General features: G+C 42.7%; 1 protein-coding gene and 1 long non-coding RNA gene across 5 annotated transcripts in view; both read left to right on the forward strand.

The window, feature by feature from the left end:
- The window catches only part of LOC308628860, a 52636-nt gene extending 48403 nt beyond the window's left edge, over positions 1–4233 (forward strand). For both annotated transcript variants that reach the window (XR_014017586.1, XR_014017587.1), the window contains 2 exons: positions 2377–2463; positions 4062–4233. This is a non-coding gene — a long non-coding RNA (uncharacterized lncRNA). The remainder of the gene's footprint in view (positions 1–2376; positions 2464–4061) is intronic.
- Positions 4234–8903: 4670 nt separating this feature from the next.
- CHD6 (chromodomain helicase DNA binding protein 6) overlaps positions 8904–27177 on the forward strand; it is a 221311-nt gene continuing 203037 nt past the window's right edge. For 2 of the 3 annotated variants that reach the window (XM_081255208.1, XM_081255206.1), the window contains exon 1: positions 8904–8987. The gene's annotated coding sequence lies outside the window, so the exon portion shown is untranslated. The remainder of the gene's footprint in view (positions 8988–27177) is intronic. The other variant, XM_081255207.1, reaches the window with a different exon arrangement.

Below are 27177 nucleotides of genomic sequence, written 5' to 3' on the forward strand. Positions count from 1 at the left end.
TGTGCTGTTATCCAAAAGAATATTTCAGAAATGCATGAAGAGGGACAGTGCCCTGGCAATTCTCTATGACCGATCAGTAGTCTGGTCTGGGAAGATGTCACACCTTAGCAGTTGGAAGCTTCTATGGCCCTGAGTCAAAAGATTTTGGAGGCACTGACATTTCAACAATGTGAGGACACTGGTTTATGAATATGGCCTCTGGTCATCACTAAGACACATGCAAATTATACATAATGGGTTTATACTCTGATGTCTCATGTATAAAGTACTACACCTGAAATCCTCAATAATAATTCTTGGGTTTATGCCAAAGCTCTTTTACATGCTGCATCTCATTTGACCCTGATGGCACCCTAATAAGTTGCCTAGACAGGGTAGTATCCCCATTTTACAGGTGAAATGGCTACATCATTGTGGTCACTGTCAGAGTTAATGTCTGGAGATGGCAAATAGGTTTTACACTGCAAGCCCTTCCTAGTTGGCCTTACCCCATATAGGTGGGAACAGTATAAGAGTTTGAATCCCAGCATGTGGAGACCATTGAGGGCCATCTTGGAGGATGGCTACCACACTTTTCCCTGGCAAAAACATGGAAACTAATTAATTAATTAAAAAGAAACTGTAGTGCTTTATTCCTAGAGTGAAAACAGCATTGCTTTTTTTTTAATAGTCAATTTGCAGATAGTCATGTCTCTAAATTCGTCAGTAATGTTGATGGCAGAATTGTGTATATAAGGGAAAGGATTCCACAGCAACTTGAGGCTTGGTAAAAAGCTTCAGCTTAAGCAAGTTTTTATGGCTAAAATGGTCTGTGGCTGCAGGAAAGTACACTTCTGAGTGAGAATGAAGGATTTATGGAGCTATTTCAGGGTAGGGTGACCAGTGTTTTCAAAAAATCCTGTCAAAGAACATTTGAGGTGTGACTTTACATAAATCATAGTTACCGAAAGTGAGCACAGTCATTTATACATATAAACTCAGATTTAAAAAAATCAAAATAGTAGTTGTGCCGTACATGGGTGAGAGAGCTCTACAGCACTTTAAGAGTTAAATCAGCCCAATTAATACACAAGGGATGGAGGTCATATATCAGCAGAAGGCACTTGAAAAGACAGAAGGTCCCTCAGGCCAAAGGCAAGAAGGACAGAGATAGACTTGGGTCGAATCAATGGAATTAATATGTTTTAAAAAAAAAGCCAGTCAACAGAAGGGGGAAGGTGTACACAGAACTCGGGAAAATAGGGGCCAGAGGAAAGGATGTAATTAACAATTTGTTCAGCAGTTACCATGTGCTAAGTAGTTTGTACCAATAATTTAATCCACACAACAACCCTATTATCGAAATCAAAAAACTCTAAGTTAAGTGACTTTCCTAAGGTCACCAGTGGTAGAGCTGGAATTGGAACCAGATCTCTTTGTCTCCAAAGCCTGTGGGCTTAACTATTCTTATCCAGTTTTGTCCTGGGGAAAGTGCTTTTGGCAGGCCAGGGCAGTGCCACTGGCTATACATATTTTTTTAATTTCTCTTTTGGAAGTTACCTCCACACACCATGGGTCACTGGCATTTTCTCAGTGGCAAATTCACAGGCACATGATTTCGAGCTGTAAGGGAGAATGGAGCTCCAGATGATATCTATGAGTTCATTTTTTATTTTTATTTTTTAAAATATTTATACATTTATTTATTTGGCTGCACTGGGGCTTAGTTGCGGCACGTGGGATCTTCATTGCTACATGCAGGATCTTTTAGTTGCGGCATGTGGGATCTAGTTCCCTGAGCAGGGATCGAACCCATGCCCCCTGCATTGGGAGCACAGCGTCTTAGCCACTGGACCACCAGGGAAGTTCCTCTGTGAGTTTATTTTTGCAAACTGCCATGAACCCCTCTCCACTAGCTCTTGGGGAATAAGGTCCATGATATAGCAGGGGAATTCCATTTTTGGCAATTGGTGAGAGTGACTCTAAAGGGATGCAGTTGATTTTCTTATGTGGTTTGTTGGATTTGTCATGGTCTAATCAGAAAACAAAACATTCTGAGAGGTTAAAACACGAGGACTTTATCTGAGGACAAAGAGGTCTGAGACCAGCATGCTTACAAATTGGCTCAGAATTGTTTGCAAGGGCAGCATTATTGGAAATAAGTGTATGGCCTCATAGGATACTACTTTGAAGGACAAAATTCATTGGGGTGATCATCCTGGTATACTTCAGATCTCAGCTAATGGGCAGCTTTCCTTGACCTCCTTGATCAAGGCAGATCCTTCCAGCACAGGCTCTCATGGCACCAAGTGACCTTCCTTTACAGCACTTACCACTGCTGTTATGTTTTACATTTGTTTGCACGATCATTTGACTAAACGTCTGTCTTCTCCACAGATTGCAAGCTCCAGGAAGGCTGAGTTTGTGCTGCATTTTATTCACCGTTGTATCCCCAGCACCCAGTATAGTGCTTGTCAGTTGCAGGTAATCAGTGAATGTCCTTTCAACGTATGTGTTTGATTGTAAGCATCGATCTCCATAGGTATCCACCCAAGATAAATGAAAACATATGTCCACACAAAAACTTGCATGTAAATGTTCATAGCACCGTTATTCATAATAGCCCCAAAGTGGAAACAATCCAAATGTCCATTAGTTGGCGAGTGGATAAGTATTGTAAAAGACGGCATATCCATACAATGGAGGACTCTGCAGCGCTAAAAAGGAATAAACAGATAATATATTCTACAACGTGGATGAACCACAAAGATATTGCGTTAAGTGAAATAAGCCAGACACAAATGACTGCATATTGCACTGTTCTGTAAGTATGAAATTTCTAGAAAAGGCAAAACTATAGAGAAGAAAGCAGATCAATGGTTGCCTGGGCCTGGGAGTGGGAGTGGGGAGTGACTGCAAACAGGAAGAAGGGAACTCCTGGGGGTGGTGGAAATTTTCTAAAACTGGATTGTGGTAAAGGTTGCACCACTGTATAAATTTACTAAAAATCATTAAACTGTACACTTGCAGTAGGTGTTGGGTACGATATGCAAATTATCTTCAATAAAGCTGTTAAAAATGTTTAAAAAATCCGTCTCCTTACTTAGTCATTTTATCCCATCTTATGTACTGGGAATACTATTTCTGTGGGACATTGTGCCAGAGACTGCTAAGTGAGTCTCTCAACTCTTTAGTGACAGAATCTCAATTTTTTAAATTGAATTATAGTTGATTTACAATATTGTGCTAGTTTCAGGTGCACAGCAAAGTGATTCAGATACATATATATACATATATATTTTTTTCAGATTCTTTTCCATTATAGGTTATTACAAGATATTGAATATAGTTCCCTGTGCTATACAGTAGGTCCTTGCTGTTTATTTATTTTATACATAGTAGTGTGTATCTGTTAGTCCCATACTCCTAATTTATCCCTTCCCCTGCTTCCCCCTTTGGTAACCATAAGTTTCTTTTCTATGTTTGTGAGTCTGTTTCTATTTTGTAAATAAGTTCATTTGTATTATTTTTTAGATTACACATATAAGTAATATATAATTGTCTTTGACTGACTTCACTTAGCATGATAATCTCTAGGTCCATCCATGTTGTTACAAATGAGAATATTTCATTCTTTTTTATGACTGAGTAATATTCCATCATATATATATATAGCACATCTTCTTTATCCATACATCTGTTGATGGAAACTTAAGAACCTCAATTTTTAAAATTATTTATTTGGCTGCGCCGGGTCTTAGTTGCGGCATGCGGGATCTAGTTCCCTGACCAGGGATCGAACCTGGGCACTCTGCATTGGGAGCGCAGAGCCTTAACCACTGGACCACCAGGGAAGTCCCAAGAACCTCAATTTTTAACTTGACACATAGCCAAGCAAAATTTTTTTAAAATACCATATTTCCCAGCCTCCTCTGCAGCTTGGTGTGGCCATGTGACTGAGGTCTGGCCAATGAGATGTAAGCAGAAGTGATGTGTAGTATTTCCAGGAAGGCTGTTTAAGGGACATGACTCAACTCCACTTTTTCCTATTTGTCTTTCCTTTTTTCCATCCAAAAAAATAGGGACTGGTGTTCCAGCAGCCACTTTGGACCATGAAGTGACCTTGGAAATGAAAGTCAATGATGGTGGAGCAAAAATACTGAAGCCTGGGTTGCTGACGATACCACAGAGCTCCATGCCTCCCTTGCACTGCCTGCTTCCCAGATTTCTTTTATGCAAGACAAAAATAAACTTCAATGTTACTAATGCCCTTTGTCCTTTTGTGTGTGTGTGATATGTAGGCAAATCTAATCCTAATACTAGTTTAAATAGGTATTAAATGAAAAGAGCCAAATAATTTTGAGAAATATTATGTTAAAGTTTAACAGATTTCATTAATGCAGGACTTCTCAGAGTTTTTAATGAACAATGGGAGCTTCCAAGAGGGGCTCAAGTATGTACAATGTCCAAACCAACCTGACCCCAAAACTCTTCTTAGTGGAGCATCTCATGAGAAGAATGATTTAGAGCAAAGGGAAATGTTACTTTAAAAAAATCCACATTTTGGCCTCTTCCTTTCTAATCCATCCTTCTTCTAGGCTGCTAGAGAGATCTTTCTAAAACATAAACTTGATGGTATCACATCCCTGTTTAAAAACCTTGACTGATTCTTGTAAGAAAAAGTTCAGACTCCTTCATATAATGAATAAGACCTTTTGTGATCTGGCCCCTGTCTTCTCTCTAGCCTCAGCCTAGCCATCTTACTCTCAAATCAAGAACTATTTGTACTGCTGAGAACTGCATATGTTCACCCCAGTCTCTCTGCCTCTGCAGCACATGCTGTGTCTCCTGAGTGGAACACTTTCCACCTGCCACCTTACCTGGCATTCTACCTTTGATGCTTTAGACCAGGCTCAGGTATCAGCTCATTCATATCCATTCATACTTTGAGCAATTCCTACTATGTAGCCAGACATTGTACTAGTACTTGAGTTACAAAGCCAAATAAATAGTCCTTGCCCTGGAGGGACAAAGAATCAAATGAATGTAGATAAGAACTGCATTAGTCAGAGTGTACTAATGGCCGTAACAAACAACCTTCACATTTCAGTGACTTGACATTTTGACAGTTTATTTCTCCCTCATAGCACAGTCCAGTGCAGGGAAGCACACGGGTTCTTCATGCGGTCAGTTGGTGACGCAGACTCATGCCATTGCCATTTTCTGGGGCCTCTTGATTCCTCCACTGGATAGTTTTGCATCTGGCCAGCAGATGAGGATAGGAGAAGAGTTTGGAGGATCACATAGGAAGTTTTAGGGGATGCTTAGACATGGGATATATTTGTGTCACTTCTGTCCAGATTCTGTTAGAGCTCAGTCACAAGGACCTATCTGATTACTGAGAAATGTAGTTTTTCTATGAGCCTAGGAGGAAAATGAAATAGGTGGGGGAAAGTAGCCTTTCCTCTGCCAGAGATATATAAACAAGAACAATATAGAAGCTCACAGTCTAATGGAGGAAACAGACAAGTGAACAGAGGCAGGAAGGCAAGAGAGAACATGGTCAGGCAGGATGCAACTCGTGTTTTTAGAGTTACTGTCACAAAGTTCCAGAACTGTTGGCAGCCCTCACATGGCTCCCCTTCAGAGCGCCTAAGGATTGCTCTTCTGGGGCCCTTTGTAAACACGGATGTACTATGTGGTACAGAAAGTCATGCATCACCGATGTCACCCCCACGTCAGAACTTCAGGGCCTCTTAGTGTCAGCCATCTCTGTCCCAGCCGCTGCTGTGGCGTCCAGCTCTGCATGAGCTCCAGTTCCACAAAGCTGCGTCCTGATAATCCTTTGCCCATGGCCCTGCTGCACACTCCTTAACACTGAATTTTGGGACACCACAGAACCCCACTCGGCACCTATGCGTGAAAAACTGGAATGAATAAGAATTCACTCAAGATGAGCTGGTGGATAAATTTCCTTCCCTTCCCTCTCCCACAGGCTGTACTGAGACTCATTTTATGTGGCTTTTCAGAGGATAATCCTTGAGTGGGAGCAATCAGCCACACTTAGTGGAGGCCACATGAATAATCATCCTGGTAATGGCTCTTCCCTCTTCCCTACTTTACTCCTTTAAAAAAATTATTTATTTATTTGGCTGTGCCAGGTCTTAGTTGTGGCATGTGGGATCTTCGTTGCCACGTATGAGATCTTTGTTGTGGCATGGGGCTCTTTTTAGTTGTGGCATGTGGGATCTAGTTCCCTGACCAGGGATCAAACCCAGGCCCCTGCATTGGGAGCACAGAGTCTTACCCACTGGACTGGCAGAAGGAGAAAGTCCACTACCTTACTCCTTTTGCCTCTCACTCCTGCCCTACAGAATCAGCCTCTGCATTCTGGAGAACCCAGGCTAAGACATCCCCATGGATGGGTACAGCTAAAAGACACTTAGCTGTCTATGTTTCCCCTCCAGCCCCTGGATACTGCAGAGGTGTTTTAAGGGTCAGATTCCACTAACCTTGGTCGGTTCTACAGACTTGACTCTTTGAAGGTCAAGTCTGCTGCCTCTCCTGAGTATAGCTACCAAATCTTTCCTTTGCTTTTACCTGTACCATTCATTTGTGAATCAATCATGCATTCTTATTGATTTCTTGTTTAGCGATATAATATTTGTGTCCTTGCGTGTCTTTAATTTCTTATGTGCTACTGACTTTTCTCAAGTTTAAGAACAGGAATTACTGACAGATCTACCTCCCTCCCCCCTCCCCCTCCCACACCTCACAACAGTGTCCTTGCTTTTATGCTTTGGCATACACACTCTCCTTCCTCTGCCTGGAGTCCCATTCCACCCCCACCTCATTTGTGCTATGTCATCTTTTGTGGGCACAGGATTTGATTGTGTGAAAGGAGGGCCACTCGACTCCCATGTTGGACTCACCAAGTCTGCCTCTGATATAACTCTGCTCCCAGCCCCTCTCCAGAAGCTAAAGTTCACAAACCCAAGTCCCATGAGCAGTTTTAGACCCTTGATCCTGGTGTCAGACTGAAGAGGCTGTAGCTACCAGCTGTCTGGTCCTGCTTCAGCCCCTGCAGCCGCTGGTTCAGGAGGGCAAGTCCGCTATCCCTGTGAGTCAGTGGGGACAAGCAGCTCTCCGCATACTCACTCACCAGCAGCTCGGCAGGACTGGAGCTCTTTAGGATCCATGTGTCAAATTCTGCCTTGTCCTCAGCTAGACTATAAGCTCCCTGAGGTCAGAGATGTCGTCTGCCTTGTTTAATGTCTAGAACAATACCTGGAACATAGGTGGCGCTTAATAAATATTTGTGTAAGGAAGGAAGAAAGAGGAGGGAGGAGGGAAGGACCGTGATACATCTTGGCCAGTCTTGAGTCAAATGAAAGAAATGTGCACAGGTGAGGTAGACAGGTGGCAGGGGGCGGGGGGCTGCTATCTTTGTATTTTCAAACTGGAGAAATCTCTGGTGTCTGGCGAGAAGTGAAGAAGTTGTCCTCAGAAGAGAGTTAGGGCCATGCGATGAAAATCATAGGAATGCTGGGGTTTCAAAGACACTAAAAATATCCTCTCTCTGGGGGTGCAGTAAGGCTCTGCTAAATCATTACAGCTACCTCTGACAGTCAAACCACGTTCATCTTAAAAGTATCAGACAAACAGCTCTTGGAATCATCAGAACTCAGATCATTCCTACTTTAATCAAGGTAAAATGAGCCTCCACAGTAAGAAGCCAACCATTTTTTTTGTGTGTGGGTGTTAAGGAAACACCTGTGATGGGGGCAAGCAGGGGGTAAGGTGGGAGGTGACTGCCACATCTGGGAGGGGGGCAGTAATGGATACCATACAGAGTATTCAGCCAGACAGGCCCAACTCCCCATTCCTCTCTGCCTGCATCTATTTTCTTTTTAACATTTATCACTACTTCTCCCCCTGTATTTGTTTATTGTCTTTCTTTCCCTTTAGCAGGTCCATTCCACGATAGCAAGGTCTGTCTTATTGACCGCTGTATCTCCTGTCTTAGATCAATGCCTGGCATTTAGTGGGCATTCAAAAATTAGCTACTAACGAACGAATTAAAGAATATTAAACAATTAGTTGAATCACTGCCATATGCTGGGCCCTGTCCTTGAGGATGCTACAAGGATGGTGAGGGAGACAGGCCTGAACGTAAACACACCATAGCTCGACACCTGATTTTACGGAGGTATATCCAAGGCACCGCAAGACCTCCGGAGCTGAAAACTCCCCGGGTGTGCGGGGGGTCCTTGGGAAGAAGCCCGTGTGCCAGGAGTGCCCGGGAGCCAGGAGGAGCGGCAGGGATGCGGCTAGAGACAGAGCTCGGGGCTCCTTGGCTCTTCGCCTGGCTTCTCGGAATCTTCTTTTCCTGACCAACGGGACCTCGGCCTCAGCGGAATCTCTCTGTCGCGGCACCCCAGTCACAACCTCTCCCAGCCCCGAGACACCAGCCCAGGGTGTTCCATATGGCTAGCCCGCTACCTAAGAGACCTCCACCTGCTGGCTGAACCCCCGCCCCGCCCCGCGCGCGCGCGCTCCAGGTCCCCGCCCCCTGCCCGCCGTCTGCTGCTGCAGGACCCCGCCCCGCCCCCTCGGCCCGCAGGACCCCGGCCCCGCCCCGCCCCCGTGGCCCCGCCGCTCTGTCCCGGGGGGCGGGGCCGCGCGCAGCGGCGTCTCCAAGGCGGGGGGCGCGAGGCAGGGGGCGGGGCGGCCCCGGCGCCGGCCAATCAGCGCCGCTATCACATCCATGCAAATACGAGCACAATGGAGCGAGCCCATCACTCGCCCCTGCAAGCAAGCTTGAAATGGGCTTCTGTCTGAGCGGCAGCCAGGCTGACCAATGACTCTGTGTTTTGGGCCGGCGAAGCCCAATGGCATGGCAGGGAAGGCGGGCCCGAGCCGTGTTAGGGTGTCCTTGCAGGGTGTCTGAGCTAAACTTCACCAAATAATAGCTGTTTGTATTTTGGCTGCTGCAGGAGCCATTTTAGGTAAGTTCTTCTCTTAACTTTTTATTTTCCTCCCCGGCCTCGGCGGGTCGGTCTTGTCCGCGGGTCCCCGGCCCCGCACCGCCGGCCGGGCTGCGGTGCCCCTATGAATGAAGCCAGGATGAGGGGATGCGGCGGTGCCGAGGCCCGGCCGGGCCGGGGTCCGAGTGGGGCCGGCGGCGGGCGGCCTGGCGGAGGGCAGGCGGCGGCCTGAGGCCTGAGGCGAGGGCCCGGCCTCCGCCGCGCTCCGCTCCGCCTCGCGCTCAGGCCAGGCGGCCGTCCTTGGGAGTGCGCCGCTGCGGGCCGCGCGGAGGGTTGGGGGTCCGGGCAGCCCCCGGCCCCGGGCCAGGCGTGCGGGGGCGGGGCGTGCGGAGGGCTCCCCCTTCCCTCCTGCCTCCCCGGGTCCCGGCCGAGGAGAGACCCCCGGCCGTGCAGCGGCGGGGCGGGGGTGACCGCTATTCGCGCCGTCGCCCCCGCGGAGAAGTTGCTCTATTGGCGTCCTGCGTCTCTTTGCAGGGGTGGAGGAGGGTGGGCTGGTGCCAGGCTGCTGCTCCGGGAGGGGGCGGGGGCCCCGGCGCGTCCTCCGAGCGCGCACCCCCTCCGCCCCCTTCTTACGCACTAGCGCGCACTCGCTCCGAGAATTGGAACCCTGGAGATGTCCAGCAACCCCGCAGCCAAGTTTTGTGCATTATTAGGTTGCATGTTTGAGCTTTAAAAAACAAAAACAAAAACGGAATCTGTCCCCTTCAGGGTATTTGTTTCCTTCGCTGTTGAGAAGCAACGGAGTCTGTTCCCAAATTTCCAGAGACATGCCTGTCAGATGTGCAGAGGGTTGGCAGCTACTTGGTTTTTAAAAAGACGCTGTTAGGAAATCCCCTCACTAGTGAGATAATTGAAATTTGAGTTTGTTTGCAGCTTGTTTTATTTGATCCAATTAAAAATGCATAAGCAGACTCATATTTGTGTACCTAAAGTGTTCCTAGTTCCAGTTATGATTAATGTGACTGTGGTTTCGGTAGTGTGTGATCTAATAAGGCAGTATAATTCAATTTTGAACCTGTAGGCCCGTGATCTCCAAATTAGGGTTTATGGACCATTAGTAGTCCGGCCAAGGTTTCTAGTGAATCCTTGGCATCTCCAGGCATCTTTGGGACTGTGTGTGCACGTTATTCTCCACACTGCTCATTTCTGGTGTAGCAGATCCATGAACGGAGAAAATACCCATTTAAAATTTTTTTACAATTTTTAGAGTGTCTGCAGTATTGCCTGAGATTCGACTATTGTTTCTCAAATGGCTTATAAGAATACCATCCCGGTAGGCTCCAAATTTCGACGTACTTTAAGGGAATATGCTTGTGACCCCTAGAAGAGTCCAGACAAGGGCCACTCTGCTGTGTTCCCAGGGCTAATTATGAGCTATCTTTCTTACTGGGGATTTGTACCCATCGACTGTGCATGGCACAGAAGAATCTGTTGGTATTCCAAATTGGAAGATCAGGTTGGCAACCTCAGGGAGATAGTTTTTCTAAACTTTGGTTCTCTGGGAATAGAGAGGTTTGAGATCCGTGTGTGATAAAATGATTAGGCGTGAAATGTCAAGTGAAAGGGTTTATGCCAACCAGAACAGGTGGTTTCATATAAGCAATGCATGACTGTAACAAAAGGCCTGGGAAAATGTGGAGTTGTAAAAAGGTTAATTTTGGACTTCTTTTCTGTCCCAGGGCAGATTTCCTAGATGAATTATGATGAATTATTTAAACTTTTTTCTTGATTAATGGACTATTAAAAGCTAACCTTTACAATTCCTCCCCCCCGCCCTTTTTTTTTTTTTTTTTTTGCTAACTTTGGACTCTCCCTTATAGTAACCAGACTATGATATTGTTCTTGCTGTAGTGTGGCCATGGGCAAAGTAAATCTAGATCTGTTGTGAAATTAGCTGTGTCTCATCGCGGTATTACAGTCTGCCTGGAGTCTCATCTTTTATACTGCAGTTATTTTTTTGCTTTGTACATTTAGCTCTTCTGTTATAGCACTGCAAAGTCTTGGAATATGATCACTTTTCCCACAACTTTTTAATGTTCTACAGCTTTCTAATTATTTTTATAATTTATTCTTATTATAGTCTGAAGTTCTCTGAACTCATCAGTATATTACTTCAGGCAAATCACAGGAGAAATTGAATGGCCAGTTGAAAGTGAAGTGGGAGGCCACAAGTAACGTTACTACCTTTCTGGAAGATCCTTTGGCAGTTCGTTTTTTGTATTTATTGATTTACTTTTCTCATAACTATTTCAAATACCAAAGGAAATCTGAAACAGAATCTTATCTCTTTAGAAACTACATCTCATTTGTGAGTTTTGCTATTATATTACAGAAAATCTATCAGAAACAACAGGCCCTTGGGCTACTGTGTCTTGGGGATCTCTGATTTAGAGAAGTTTCGAAGACGTTTTTCCGTTTTCTTGGATGGATATATGGCCTGGGGCAGAGACTCTGAGGCCAGCGGGGGCAGGGCAGGGCAGGGCGGGTGTCGGGAGGGTGGAGCCAGAGAGCAGCTGGAGATGTGATAAGAGCCCAGGACTTCATTCAGAGTGCTGCAGAGGCCAAGCAAGGAAGGGCTCGTCCAACTGGCTTTCTAGAAAGATCCCTTGGCTGCTGGGGAGGGGTGGACTATGGTGGCCAGAGGGCAAGAGGGAGCCGAGAGAGAGTGACCAGTGGTCGGACAAGATGTTGGTGGCCTGGATGGGAGGGGCCGCAGTGGGGAGAAATGGGCAGACTGGGGGTGTCCTGGCTTGGGGGGCCCTGGAGAGGAGCAAGGCCGGCAGAAGGACGTGCTGTGTGTGAGGTGCTGATGGGACATCACCACAAATGCTGCCTCCCAAGTTACTGTCCCCAGAGGTGGCCACGTGGTGACCAGTGGGAGCAAGAGTGCAGCTTAAACTCCTCAGAATCAGAGCTCTGGGCACCTCCTCCTCTTCCTTCTGAGCCCCCAGCCCTGTCTGCCCCTCATCCAGCCCTGTGACCACCGTCCCCACTTCTTGACCTTGGCCTTCCCCGACCTCACCAGCTTTTCTTCCAGTTCTCCTAAATGCTGCCCTGGGGGTCAGGAAGATGCCCCAAGCAGAGTTTGTGGTTATGTGTTAAACCATGAGGAAAAAGGGTTCCACAACCTCAGGCTTGATTCTCACAGCAGGTGCCTATGTTTTTCAACTTTCATGGGAAGACTTTGTAATAACCAAGTGTAGTCACACATGAACTCGTGTTCTGAACCCTTTTGAACCGGGTTTTAGGATTTAAGGATTCTACCTGCATAAATACCTTTGGTATATGACAATGACAGTAACTAGGACAATGACAGTATCTAAATCAACTGAGGAGAGTATGTTCTCACCCAATTCTCTCGTCCCTCCAGTATAGCAAGGTTTAAAATTTTTTTTAAGTTGTCCAACAATACCATTTTATTTCATGTACATAAGCTCAGGCGCCAGCAGGATGAAAAATAAATAAATAAAACGTTGGGTAATAACTGATAACAACTACCTTTAAGAGAAAACATACCTCCATTAGTGAGTTTCTTGAAAATTTTCTTTTAATTGAAGTATAGTTGATTTACTATGATGTGTTAGTTTCAAGCGCACAGCAAAATTATTCAGTTATATATACATATATATATTTCAGATTCTTATTCATTATAGGTTATTACAAGATATTGAATATAGTGCTATGTCCTTGCTTATTTTATTTATAGTAGTGTGTGTCTGTTAATCCCAAACTCCTAATTTATCCCTCTCCCCTGAAATCGTTTTATTTTTTTAAATTATTTAGTATTTCTCGTTATACTTCCATCCTTCGTACAAAGCTTTAGTCTAATTCAGGCGAAAAGCTACAGTGGATTCCACGGGACTGCCTGCATTCCCCTGTACTAGGTTATTACTATATTGAAAACTCTTCGAAATACATAGAAAATAGCTAGAGCTTAGATATCTGTTCCCTAGAGAACATTTTTGTTTGCAGTAGAATATAACACACTTGTGAGGGAAGCAAAAAAACTAGCATTGAATGAATGAATACCTGGTCTGTGTCCAGCACTTAGCCAGGTGCTGGGACTACAGAGATGAGAAAAAATATCCCCATTTTCTTAGCCACTCTGTGAGCTCCATGGTCTGCAGCTTAAAGAAATGAAGTAACTTGTTCAAGGCCACAAAGCTGGTTCAGGTTAGAGTCAGCATTTGAACCCACATCATCTCGATCCAAAGCATATGTTCTTTTCACCACCAGCCATCTCGAAAGATTTCTTAAAAAGCTGGGGTGTACTGTCATGGTTTCGTGGTGTGGTACTAGAGTAACCAGCACACTTTGCGTGAGTTCTGTACACCCGTCCATTTTTACTTCTCCATTTCAAGAATTTGTCACTGAAGAGGCGAGTTGGAATACAGTGAGGGCACCCGGCCCCCCCTTGTCTCCATGGTGTGGGAGAGGTCTTTCTAGGGCACTTAGGAGTTCACAGTTAGCCTAGTACAGTAATAACCATGAAGTGCAGAGAGAGAATGCAGTTAGTTTTTCCTTGCCAAAATGTTCTTCTCTTTAGTTCATTTTGTGGAGGCTTTTGTGGAGGCTCATGAGAAATTCTGTTACTTCCATAAAAGTCTTGAAGGTAGTAAACCGGAGTTATTTTAAAATATCCACCTCTTTTCCAATTTCTGAACCAGATTATTTGCATAAAATCCAGAGAAAAATGTTTAGTTTTGCTTGTGGTACCTGTATTAGTTGTTTTTTCTAGTTTGTAATAGTGATTCCTTACATTCTCCTACTTTTATTCTTTGTGTCATTTGCCATCGAGACTGTTAGGATCTTTGATAATATATGACATAAATAGCTGATATTTTGAGGAGTTTTAAAAAATTGATGAATCTTTTTCTTTACAGTAATAATGAAGGACTTAAAATTTTTAGCAAAGAAAAAAATCTGATTTTTCAGTTGACTTCCATGGTGCTTTTATCCACTAGCTATTTCAGAAGAACTTAACATACTGAGACAGTGTTTGAAAATTTCAGGAAAACTGGGAAGCAGAATTTTAAGATAACTTCAGGACATGAATCCAAACACAAAGTGATGGGTGCATGTTTGAATTTTGTGAAAGAGTAAAGGGAGACTTCTTTTTCTCTCTCTCTCTTTTTTTTTTTTTAGCGGGGCGGCATGCTGTCGCTTAGTTCCCCACCAGGGATCGAACCCGTGCCCCCTACAGTAGAAGCGGGGAGTCTTAACAACTGGACCACCAGGGAATTCCCAAGGGAGATTTCTGTTTGTCTGCTTTTTTACTCTATTAAAGATTCTTGTAGGGAGTTTTCACTGATCTAATTTTATGGATCAAATATATTATCAGTAAAATTTTAATATATTTTTGATTTTCTTATACAGCTTTGTGATCAAGGCATTTTATTTTCGGAATATCTATATTTTTAAATTCTAAAATTGTCTTTCTGTAAAAGGTCAAGCTTCAGGTTAAATGAAGGTCTAGGTATTGTAGGACTGACCTTTGGTTCCTACCTATTTAGGTTGATGCTTTTTATCCTGGGATTCATGGACACCAAGGGAGTCTTTAGCTCATCTGTGAACTGCCCAAAATAGTATGCAAAATATTGTTTGTGTGCATGTTTATGGGAAGCCAATCCATCGTTTCTTATGATTCTTAAAGGGATCTGTGGTTCCCCCCCGCCCCCACCTTCTCCTCTCCCCCATCTCTTCCCACCTGCATGCAAAAATAATATTAAGGGTCATTGATTTAGGTCCTTACAAAACAGTTGTTTTGTTTGAGCAAAAGTTTTTTGCCCAGAGGCTGACTTCTTTGGGTCTTTTTTGCCCTTTAGCAGTTCCTGCAGTCTCAGTCTGGATCAGTTGTCCTAGGCTTGGGGAAGTCCTTCTGCATCTTTCAGGGTGACATCCAGGCAAGGGTTACCCCCAAATTCTTCCCCACCTTATTGTTATACATGGGAAGCTGTTCCATGCCTTTGCCCATGCAGCCTGATAGAGTGAAGGTTGGAGCAGGTGACAAGACAGTCTTAGAGGGTCCTGGGCCTCTCGGTCTCAGCCATCTGCCTCTGCAGATGGGACTGGAGGGGGTGGTAATATCAGGGCAGAAGCTCCTGATATTATCTTGCTTTGGATTCTACTTCTTACTCATTCTGTTAGTGCTTCATTCGATATGTTAGGAGGAAAAGGGTTTTCTTTCTGACACTGTAAGCAGAACAATTAAAAAGATGGGGCTTCCCAGGTGGCACAGTGGTTGGGAATCTGTCTGCCAGTGCGGGGGACGTGGGTCGGAGCCTGTGAGCCACAGCTACTGAAGCCCGTGCGCCCTTGCTCCGCAGCAGGAGAGGCCACCGCAATGAGAAGCCCACGCCCCACTGGAATGAGGAGTGGCCCCCACTCGCCACAGCTGGGGAGGGCCCGCTGTGCAGCAGCGAGGACCCAACGCAGCCAAAAATAAATAAATAAATAAAATTAAAAAAAAATGGTTAAAACAGTACATTTAAAAATAATCTCCCCCCATTTTTATATTCCCCAGATGTTATATGAAATATATACCTTGTAACTTTCCTGTTAATGTTGTTAATTTTAAGTGATATTTTTCTTAAAATAGTGTCTAGTTGAGCATGTAACCTTATTTTATACAGAACATGCATATATGTGAAGTTCTGTTAAACCAGATATTACTATAGGAAAAAGGATCACATATTAAAGTTCTCAGAGCCTTATTTTATAATTTATTTAAGTAATAGTCAAACAAACTGGTAAAAGAAAATTATAGAGCAATAAGAAAATTCTTAAGAGTAGTCTCTAGCAAGTGGCCGACCTGAAGTTATCCTGGAGGTTTTCTCATAGAAGTCCATCTGTTGGGCCAGACCAGAAGTTGAGTAGAAGAAAAATCAGTTTGTTTGGTTTGATATATGGATTGAGGAAAACACCTAAGCTTTAGGTAGTTAGCTGAAGGGCGTTGAGTCCTAAAAGGGGATTCTGTTTGATGTGTTCCTTCCCTAAGTATACAAGAGTAAAGAAACGTACCTGGACTGTTCATTTTGGGTTTGGGGAAATCATCAGTATTCATAAGAAATCCTTTTAAGGATTGTGTCTGGAAAGGTAGGTCCAGATCGTCAATTTTATTTACCGAAAGAAATTTTCTGTGATTTAACGCAGAGACTCTATTAATGTTCATTGTGTATCTTGGCTTACCAACTTTTGCAGTGTTAGCAGTCTAAATTCAACCTTGGGTTAGCATGAAAAAGTCAAGCCATCATCTTTGTTGACCATGTGACAGATTTGGATCACATAAATGATGACCTATCAGGTTGTTTGAGCAGACCCTGTATATTATTGTTTTAAGGGACTGGGCAGAGGGGAGGTTTCTGCTTAATGGAAATAACATTTTTGCCTTGAGTTGTAAAAATACCTTGAGCAAATGGTAGAGGATATGAAAGAGATCATTAATGACCAGCTCCAAAAAGATAATCATAAAAAAAGTTCTTCTAGATCTATGGGCTACTCACACTTAGTCTGGATCTGTGCAGGTCTGTGAACTGTTTGTTACCTGTCTGCGATGAGGTAAGTTCAGAACTTGAGAGAAGGTATTTAGCTGCTTTTACTACATTTTTTAGAAAAACGATTTGTCTGTTGAATCTGATAATTTAGAAAGTATAAGTTTATGGTATAGTCCTTGTTTAAAGTATTTTTTCCTGATAATTAACTTTTCTAGTATTTTATAAAAGTATTGGTCAGTGGTGGATTAGGAAAAAAAAAAAAAGCTAGTCCTTTACCATAGAGAGTACTACTCAAGATGATAGGCAGTATCAGTATAATCTTGGAGCTTGTTAGAAATGCAGGCTTTGGGCTCCATTCCAGACAACTGAAATAAACTACCCGGGGTGGAGACCCAGTAGTATGTGTTATAACAAACTATCCTGATGATTTTGTGTACCTTTAAATTTGAGAAACATTGTTCTAGATCATCATTGTCCAGTAGAACTCTGTGCTATGATGTAAAATGTCCTATATCTATGCAGGACTTCAAGTCACATGTGGCTTTTGAAGCTCCTAAAAGGTGGCTAGTATGACTGAGGAACAGAATTTAAATTTTTATTTAATATCTTTGAATTGAAGTTTAAATAGCCACATATGGCTAGTGGCCCTGGCATTTGACAGCACAACTCTAGACCCTTTAACACCCCTGCCATCCACCCACCCCCCGCTTTTTGGGGAAAATAGTGGACTTTTTTTTTTCTTTTCACTTAGAAAGGAAAATACAATATGGGACAAGACTGTCCTTTAGGCTAAAATGAGACTAAACAAATCATATAATAAAGTTTAACACTATTTTTTCCATTTATGCGTACCTATTTATTTTTATCTAAAAGTTGATTTGATGTTAAGAAAATAAAAGGATCAGAAAATAAATTTAGATCTGTGTCCTGTAAGGTTTTGCAAATACCAAGGTAGCTCTTCCAGCGAGGCCTTATGACCCTTCATGGCTGTGACTAACATGCATGTCTTTCAGCATGACTGCTGAAGCTTTTTTCTTTCATATAAAGATTTAACACAGGCAGCTTTTAAGTGTAATACTTAATTCTCAATATAAAACGCTGGTTATTGAGGGTTCTCATTACTTTAGACTAGTTAATGGAGATTTTTCCTATGTAAAGTATTTCTGGTTTACCAGCTTACTTAGAGGTTGGTTTTTCAGTTTATAAAGGTATAATCTTTGTTTTTAATAATATGCACCAAAGCTCCCTTGAAGGATTGAGCCTTATCCTTTGTCCTTTTCCAATATATTTAAAAATTGATTTGTTAAAAGAAAGGATTTCTTTTACTCATTCAGGGCTGTATATGCTTCTCTGCCTCCAGCCCCATCTACTTGTACTTCAAATTTTAAACTCATTAAAATCAAGAATAGCATTGATTCTAATATATTGATTAATATTCATTGTAGAACTGGAAATTATTTTGTGATTGACAAGTGGAAGGAAGTATGGCTATAGAAGTAAATGAAGATCCACATGTAGAATTATAGCTTTTTAGAATGCTGTCTAGACATAATAAAATGGATCATTCTAAACATATTGTAATTTTATTAAATTTATTTGCCAGGTTTTAAGTTTTCAAGCAGGAGATTTTTAGTCATTTAGCAGTGACTCTTGAAGCATGAGAGACGGTGAGGAGGGTCCCCATATGCTTTATACACTCACAGATGTTAGAATCAGAAGGCTTCTTTTTTTTTTTTCTTTTTTTTTTTCCAGTATGCGGGCCTCTCACTGTTGTGGCCTCTCCCGTTGTGGAGCACAGGCTCCGGACGCTCAGGCTCAGCGGCCATGGCTCACGGGCCTAGCTGCTCTGCGGCATGTGGGATCTTCCCGGACCGGGGCACGAACCCATGTCCCCTGCATCGGCAGGCGGACTCTCAACCACTGCGCCACCAGGGAAGCCCCAGAAGGCTTCTTAAAGATCATAAATAGGGCTGCAGGAAGAGCAAAATTACTGATGGCAGCAGTGTCTCTTGCTTTGTTTATGGCATGAATTAATGTTGTATTGTTTTCCATTGGTGTTCATTAAAAAGCAGCACTGTTTTCCCTTAAATTCTGTTGTAGGGGACAGTCTTATACTCTCAGAGTGAGTTAATGTATATGGTAGGTTGTATGGGCAGGGGCTACTGTTTGACTGAGACACAAGTATCACTGATTGGGAGAGCTTAACATTTTGTAACATGCAGCTTTGAGCTCTTTTGTTTGACTTTCTCCAAAGGATTTCAAGTTCTCGATCCCTAGGCACATATTTGGACTACTGCTTTGGCATCTTAAGGAATTGGAAAACCCAGTCTGTTGGAATTGAGATCTGGTAGTTGACACATCCCAAGTCTTGACGTTTTGGAGGCTCTTTGCTTCAGGTTTGTTCCTATCACCTTCACTGATGTGCAGAGCTACGGCTGGAATGTGGTATGAGATGTTACTAAAAGACTGATTTCATAAAACATGCTCAAATACCAGGCTCCTTATTTACACATACAGTCATACTCTCTCCACCCTTATCTGCTCTTCCTGTGACATTTCATGCTAGCAGGGCTCTCCCCGGGTGCTCCTGACTTTTCTTCCGTTGTTCACTTTCAAACTAAGCTCTGTTGCTACCACCATAGCTGTGGTTGTGGCAGTTACTTCTAGCTTTAAGATGTGTTGTCAAGTCTTACATGATTCAGCATCTTAGCTAGATTCTGCTAAACAGAGCTTCTTTCTGGTTTCTCAGGATTGCAGACGAGTCGAGTGGGAAGGGATTTCAGAGGCCATCTAGTCAATATTGTCATCTTATGGATGATGGAACAGAGTAACTAGTTGTGTCCTAGTCAGAAATTTTGGTAGGTCATAGAACTGGTTTATGGTCAAGTTAGGATTCGAATTCAGCTCGCATTTCACTCAAGAAGACTCTTTCCCTAACTCTGATGCTTAGGGTCCTAAAAACCCACACAGGAGGATTTCACTTAAGAGCTTACAGGGAGAGTAGGGGAAGCAGTGCTCTGAGAGTAGAAGTGAATTTGTGAAAGGCTGCATAATTGTTTCATATATTCTCCAAAATAAAATATAGTGTCACTGAAATTTTACATGTCTTAAAGTAGTCAGAATAAGTGCTACTATTTTGGTAACTCTTGTTTACTACTTTTTGCTTACTAGAAACTTTTTGGCACGTCCCGCCATTATATCATGGTGACATACTGATAAATTCACCTTTGCTTTGTTGCAAATAACGTGCATGAGAGGTTGTTTCCACATCTGCACGTCCTTTCAGCTTTATCCCTTAGGGTTCTTAGAATCAGTTTTTCCCAGAGCCCTCAATAATCATGATAATAATAACAGCAGCTACCAGTCATTGGGTGCTTACTGTGTGCCATGCGCGTGTGGTCTGAACTTCTCTCATGGTGTGGTGGTGGTTAGGGATGTGCGTCGATATTCTTCTCTTTCTTTTGGGTACACGGTAAGATTGCACTTCTCCATTGCCTTGAAGTTGAGCATGGCTTTGTGACTTGCTTTGGATACTGAAATTTGACGGAAAGTCATGTCAGACACTTCTAGGCAGATAGCTTTTTTTTTTTTTTTGCTGAAAAATATCTGCAGTAGTTACATGTTGTAAGCAAGCCCATGCTTTAAACCACTGAGTTTTTTTTTTTAAACATCTTTCTTGGAGTATAATTGCTTTACAATGGTGTGTTAGTTTCTGCTTTATAAAAAGGAAATCAGTTATACATATACATATCTTCCCATATCTCTTCCCTCTTGGGTCTCCCTCCTTGCCACCCTCCCTATCCCACTCCTCTAGGTGGTCACAGAGCACCGAGCTGATCCCCCTGTGCTATGCGGCTGCTTCCCACTAGCTATCTCTTTTACGTTTGGTAGTTTATATATGTCCATGCCACTCTATCACTTTATCACAGCTTACGCTCCCCCCTCCCCATATCCTCAAGTCCATTCTCTAGTAGTTCTGTGTCTTTATTCCCGTCTTACCCCTAGGTTCTTCATGACCTTTTTTATTTTTCTTAGATTCCATATATAGTGTTACCATACGATATTTGTTTTTCTCTTTCTGACTTATTTCACTCTGTATGACAGACTCTAGGTCCATCCACCTCACTACAAATATCTCAATTTCGTTTACTTTTTTTTTTTTTTTTTTTTTTTTGCGGTATGTGGGCCTCTCACTGTTGTGGCCTCTCCCGTGGCGGAGCACAGGCTCCGGACGCACAGGCCCAGCGGCCATGGCTCACGGGCCCAGCCACGCCACGGCATGTGGGATCCTCCCAGACCGGGGCACGAACCCGCCTCCCCTGCATCGGCAGGTGGACTCTCAACCACTGCGCCACCAGGGAAGCCCCAATTTCGTTTACTTTTATGGCCGAGTAATATTCCATTGTATATATGTGCCACATCTTCTTTATCCATTCATCCGATGATGGACACTTAGGTTGCTTCCATGTCCTGGCTATTGTAAATAGAGCTGCAATGAACATTTTGGTACATGACTCTTTTTCAACTATTGTTTTCTCAGGGTATATGCCCAGTGGTGGGATTGCTGGGTCGTATGGTAGTGCTATTTTTAGTTTTCTTTTTTTTTTTGCAGTATGTGGGCCTCTCACTATTGTGGCCTCTCCCGTTGCGGAGCACAGGCTCCGGACGCACAGGCTCAGCGGCCATGGCTCACGGGTCCAGCTGCTCCATTGCATGTGGGATCCTCCCGGACTGGGGCACGAACCCGTGTCCGCTGCATCGGCAGGCAGACTCTCAACCACTGCGCCACCAGGGAAGCCCTATTTTTAGTTTTTTAAGGAACCTCGATACTGTTCTCCATAGTGGCTGTATCAATTTACATTCCCACCAACGGTGCAAGAGTGTTCCCTTTTCTCCACACCCTCTCCAGCATTTATTGTTTCTAGATTTTTTGATGATGGCCATTCTGACCCGTGTGAGATGCTATCTCATTGTAGTTTTGATTTGCATTTCTCTAATGGTTAATGATGTTGAGCATCCTTTCATGTGTTTGTTGGCAATCTGTATATCTTCTTTGGAGAAATGTCGATTTAGGTCTTCTGCCCATTTTTGGAATGGATTGTTTATTTTTTTGTTATTGAGCTGCGTGAGCTGCTTGTAAATCTTGGAGATTAATCCTTTGTCAGTTGCTTCATTTGCAAATATTTACTCCCATTCTGAGGGTTGTCTTTTCGTCTTGTTTATGGTTTCCTTTGCTGTGCAAAAGCTTTTAAGTTTCATTAGGTCCCATTTGTTTATTTTTGTTTTTATTTCCATTTCTCTAGGAGGTGGGTCAAGAAGGATCTTGCTGTGATTTATGTCATAGAGTGTTCTGCCTATGTTTTCCTCAAAGAGTTTGATGGTGTCTGGCCTTACATTTAGGTCTTTAATCCATTTTGAGTTTATTTTTGTGTATGGTGTTAGGGAGTGTTCTAATTTCATACTTTTACATGTACCTGTCCAGTTTTCCCAGCACCACTTATTGAAGAGGCTGTCTTTTCTCCACTGTGTATTCTTGCCTCCTTTATCAAAGATAAGGTGACCATATGTGCATGGGTTTATCTCTGGGCTTTCTATCCTGTTCCATTGATCCATATTTCTGTTTTTGTGCCAGTACCATACTGTCTTGATTACTGTAGCTTTGTAGTAGAGTCTGAAGTCAGGGAGCCTGATTCCTCCAGCTCCATTTTTCGTTCTCAAGATTGCTTTGGCTCTTTGGGGTCTTTTGTGTTTCCATACAAATTGTGAAATTTTTTGTTCTAGTTCTGTGAAAAATGCCAGTGGTAGTTTGATAGGGGTTGCATTGAATCTGTAGATTGCTTTGGGTAGTAGAGTCATTTTCACAATGTTGATTCTTCCAATTCAAGAACATGGTATATCTCTCCATCTATTTGTATCATCTTTAATTTCTTTCATCAGTGTCTTATAATTTTCTGCATACAGGTCTTTTGTCTCCTTAGGTAGGTTTATTCCTAGATATTTTATTCTTTTTGTTGCAGTGGTAAATGGGAGTGTTTTCTTAATTTCACTTTCAGATTTTTCATCATTAGTGTGTAGGAATGCCAGAGATTTCTGTGCATTAATTTTGTATCCTGCTACTTTACCAAATTCATTGATTAGCTCTAGTAGTTTTCTGGTAGCATCTTTAGGATTCTCTACATAGAGTATCGTGTCATTGGCAAACAGTGACAGCTTTACTTCTTCTCTTCCGATTTGGATTCCTTTTATTTATTTTTCTTCTCTGATTGCTGTGGCTAAAACTTCCAAAAGTATGTTGAATAATAGTGGTGAGAGTGGGCAGCCTTGTCTTGTTCCTGATCTTAGTGGAAATGGTTTCAGTTTTTCACCATTGAGGACGATGTTGGCTGTGGGTTTGTCATATATGGCCTTTATTACGTTGAGGAAAATTCCCTCTATGCCTACTTTCTGCAGGGTTTTTATCATAAAAAGGTGTTGAATTTTGTCGAAAGCTTTCTCTGCATCTGTTGAGATGATCATATGGTTTTTCTCCTTCAATTTGTTAATATGGTGTTTCATGTTGATTGATTTGCGTATATTGAAGAACCCTTGCATTCCTGGAATAAACCCCACTTGATCATGGTGTATGATCCTTTTAATGTGCTGTTGGATTCTGTTTGCTAGTATTTTGTTGAGGATTTTTGCATCTATGTTCATCAGTGATATTGGCCTGTAGTTTTCTTTCTTTGTGACATCTTTGTCTGGTTTTGGTATCAGGGTGATGGTGGCCTCGTAGAATGAGTTTGGGAGTGTTCCTCCCTCTGCTATATTTTGGAAGAGTTTGAGAAGGATAGGTGTTAGCTCTTCTCTAAATGTTTGATAGAATTCTCCTGTAAGGCCATCTGTTCCTGGGCTTTTGTTTGTTGCAAGATTTTTAATCACAGTTTCAATTTCAGTGCTTGTGATTGGTCTGTTCATATTTTCTATTTCTTCCTGGTTCAGTCTTCTCCGCAGGTTGTGCATTTCTAAGAATTTGTCCATTTCTTCCAGGTTGTCCATTTTATTGGCGTATAGTTGCTTGTAGTAATCTCTGATGATCCTTTGTATTTCTGCAGTATCAGTTGTTACTTCTCCTTTTTCATTTCTAATTCCATTGACTTGAGTCTTCTCCCTTTTTTTCTTGATGAGTCTGGCTAATGGTTTATCAATTTTGTTTATCTTCTCAAAGAACCAGCTTTTAGTTTTATTGATCTTTGCTATCGTTTGCTTCATTTCTTTTTCATTTATTTCTGATCTGATCTTTATGATTTCTTTCCTTCTGCTAACTTTAGGGTTTTTTTGTTCTTCTTTCTCTAATTGCTTTAGGTGCAAGCTTAGGTTGTTTATTTGAGATGTTTCCTGTTTCTTAAGGTAGGATTCTATTGCTATAAACTTCCCTCTTAGAACAGCTTTTGCTGCATCCCATAGGTTTTGGGTCGTCGTGTCTCCATTGTCATTTGTTTCTAGGTATTTTTTGATTTCCTCTTTGATTTCTTCAGTGATCACTTCGTTATTAAGTATTGTATTGTTTAGCCTCCATGTGTTTGTATTTTTTACAGATCTTTTCCTGTAATTGATATCTAGTCTCATAGCGTTGTGGTCGGAAAAGATACTTGATACGATTTCAGTTTTCTTAAATTTACCAAGGCTTGATTTGTGACTCAAGATATGATCTGTCCTGGAGAATGTTCCATGAGCACTTGAGAAAAATGTGTATTCTGTTGTTTTTGGATGGAATGTCCTATAAATATCAATTAAGTCCATCTCGTTTAATGTATCATTTAAAGCTTGTGTTTCCTTATTTATTTTCATTTTGGGTGATCTGTCCATTGGTGAAAGTGGGGTGTTAACGTCCCCTACTATGATTGTGTTACTGTCGATTTCCCCTTTTATGGCTGTTAGTATTTGCCTTATGTATTGAGGTGCTACTCTGTTGGTCCATAAATATTTACAATTGTTATATCTTCTTCTTGGACCGATCCCTTGATCATTATGTAGTCTCCTTCTTTGTCTCTTCTAATAGTCTTTATTTTAAAGTCTATTTTGTCTGATACGAGAATTGCTACTCCAGCTTTCTTTTGATTTCCATTTGCATGGAATATCTTTTTCCATCCCCTTACTTTCAGTCTGTATGTGTCCCTAGGTCTGAAGTGAGTCTCTTGTAGACAGCATATATATGGGTCTTGTTTTTGTATCCGTTCAGCCAGTCTGTGTCTTGGTGGGAGCATTTAATCCATTTACATTTAAGGTAATTATCAATATGTATGTTCCTATTCCCATTTTCTTAATTGTTTTGGGTTTGTTATTGTAGGTCTTTTCCTTCTTTTGTGTCTCTTGTCTATAGAAGTTCCTTTAGCATTTGTTGTAAAGCTGGTTTAGTGATGCTGAACTCTCTCAGCTTTTGCTTGGCTCTAAAGGTTTTAGTTTCTCCATCAAATCTGAATGAGATCCTTGCTGGGTAGAGTAATCTTGGGTGTAGGTTTTTCTCCTTCATCACTTTAAATATGTCCTGTCACTCGCTTCTGGCTTGCAGAGTTTCGGCTGAAAGATCAGCTGTTAACCTTATGGGGATTCCCTTGTGTGTTATTTGTTGTTTTTCCCTTGCTGCTTTTAATATGTTTTCTTTGTATTTAATTTTTTTTTTTTTTTTTTTTTTTTTTTTTTGCGGTACGCGGGCCTCTCACTGTTGTGGCCTCTCCCGTTGCGGAGCACAGGCTCCAGACACACAGGCTCAGCGGCCTGGCTCACGGGCCCAGCCACTCCGTGGCATGTGGGATGTTCCCAAACCGGGGCACAAACCCATGTCCCTTGCATCGGCAGGCGGACTCTCAACCACTGCGCCACCAGGGAAGCCCTGTATTTAATTTTTGATAGTTTGATTCATATGTGTCTTGGCGTGTTTCTTCTTGGATTTATCCTGTATGGGACTCTCTGTGCTTCCTGGACTTGATTAACTATTTCCTTTCCAATATTAGGGAAGTTTTCAACTATAATCTCTTCAAATATTTTCTCAGTCCCTTTCTTTTTCTCTTCTTCTTCTGGGACCCCCATAATTTGAATGTTGGTGCGTTTAATGTTGTCCCAGAGGTCTCTGAGACTGTCCTCAGTTCTTTTCGTTCTCTTTTCTTTATTCTGCTCTGCTGTAGTTATTTCCACTATTTTATCTTCCAGGTCACTTATCCGTTCTTCTGCCTTAGTTATTCTGCTATTGATCCCTTCTAGAGTATTTTTAATTTCATTTATTGTGTTGTTCATCGTTGCTTGTTTCCTCTTTAGTTCTTCTAGGTTCCTGTTAAATATTTTTTGCATTTTCTCTATTCTATTTCCAAGATTTTGGATTATCTTTACTATCATTCTGAATTCTTTTTCTGGTAGGCTGCCTATACCCTCTTCATTTGTTTAGTCTGGTGGGGTTTTGCCTTTCTCCTTCATCTGCTGTGTGTTTTTCTGTCTTCTCATTTTGCTTATCTTACTGTGTTTGGGGTCTCCTTTTTGTAGGCTGCAGGTTTGTAGTTTCTGTTGTTTTTGGTGTCTGTCCCCAGTGGCTAAGGTTGGTTCAGTGGGTTGTGTAGGCTTCCTGTTGGAGGAGACTAGTGCCTGTGTTCTGGTGGATGAGGCTGCATCTTGTATTTCTGGTGGGCAGGTCCACGTCTGGTGGTGTGTCTGTGGCCTTAGTATGATTTTAGGCAACCTCTCTGCTAATGGGTGGGGTTGTGTTCCTGTCTTGCTAGTAGTTTGACATAGGGTGTCCAGCACTGTAGCTTGCTGGTCGTTGAGTGAAGCTGGGTCTTGGCGTTGAGATGGAGGTCTATGGGAGGTTTTCGCCGTTTGGTATTACGTGGGGCTGGGAGGACTTTTGTGGACCAGTGTCCTGAAGTTGGCTCTACCACCTTAGAGGCACAGCACTGACTCCTGGCTGGAGCACCAAGAACCTTTCATCCACACGGCTCAGAATAAAAGGGAGAAAAAATAGAAAGAAAGAGGATAAAATAAAACAAAAGAAAGTAAGATAAAATAAAATAAAGTTATTAAAATAAAAAATGAAAAATAATTATTAAGAAAAAAAGTTTTTTTAAGTAAAAAAAAAAAAAAAAACGGACGGACAGAACCCTAGGACAAATGGTGAAAGCAAAGCTATACAGACAAAATCTCACACAGAAGCATACACATACACACTCACAAAAAGAGGAAAAGGGGAAAACATAATATATCTTGCTCCCAAAGTCCACCTCCTCAATTTGGGATGATTTGTTGTCTATTCAGGTATTCCACAGATGCAGGGTTCATCAGGTTGACTGTGGAGATTTAATCCGCTGCTCCTAAGGCTGCTGGGAGAAATTTCCCTTTCTCTTCTTTGTTCGCACAGCTCCCGGGGTTCAGCTTTGGATTTGGCCCCGCCTCTGCGTGTAGGTCCCCTGAGGGCGTCTGTTTTTCGCTCAGACAGGACGGGGTTAAAGGAGCAGCTGCTTCCGGGGCTCTGGCTCACTCAGGCCGGGGGCGGGGGCGTGCGGGGTGGGAGGGGTACGGATGCGGGGTGAGCCGAGCCGGTGGCAGCAGAGGCCGGCATGACGTTGCAGCAGCCTGAGGCGCACTGTGTGTTCTCCCAGGGAAGTTGTCCCTGGATCACAGAACCCTGGCAGTGG

Source organism: Mesoplodon bidens, assembly GCF_964165515.1.
Source record: "Mesoplodon bidens genome assembly, chromosome: 15".
NCBI lineage: Eukaryota > Metazoa > Chordata > Mammalia > Artiodactyla > Ziphiidae > Mesoplodon > Mesoplodon bidens.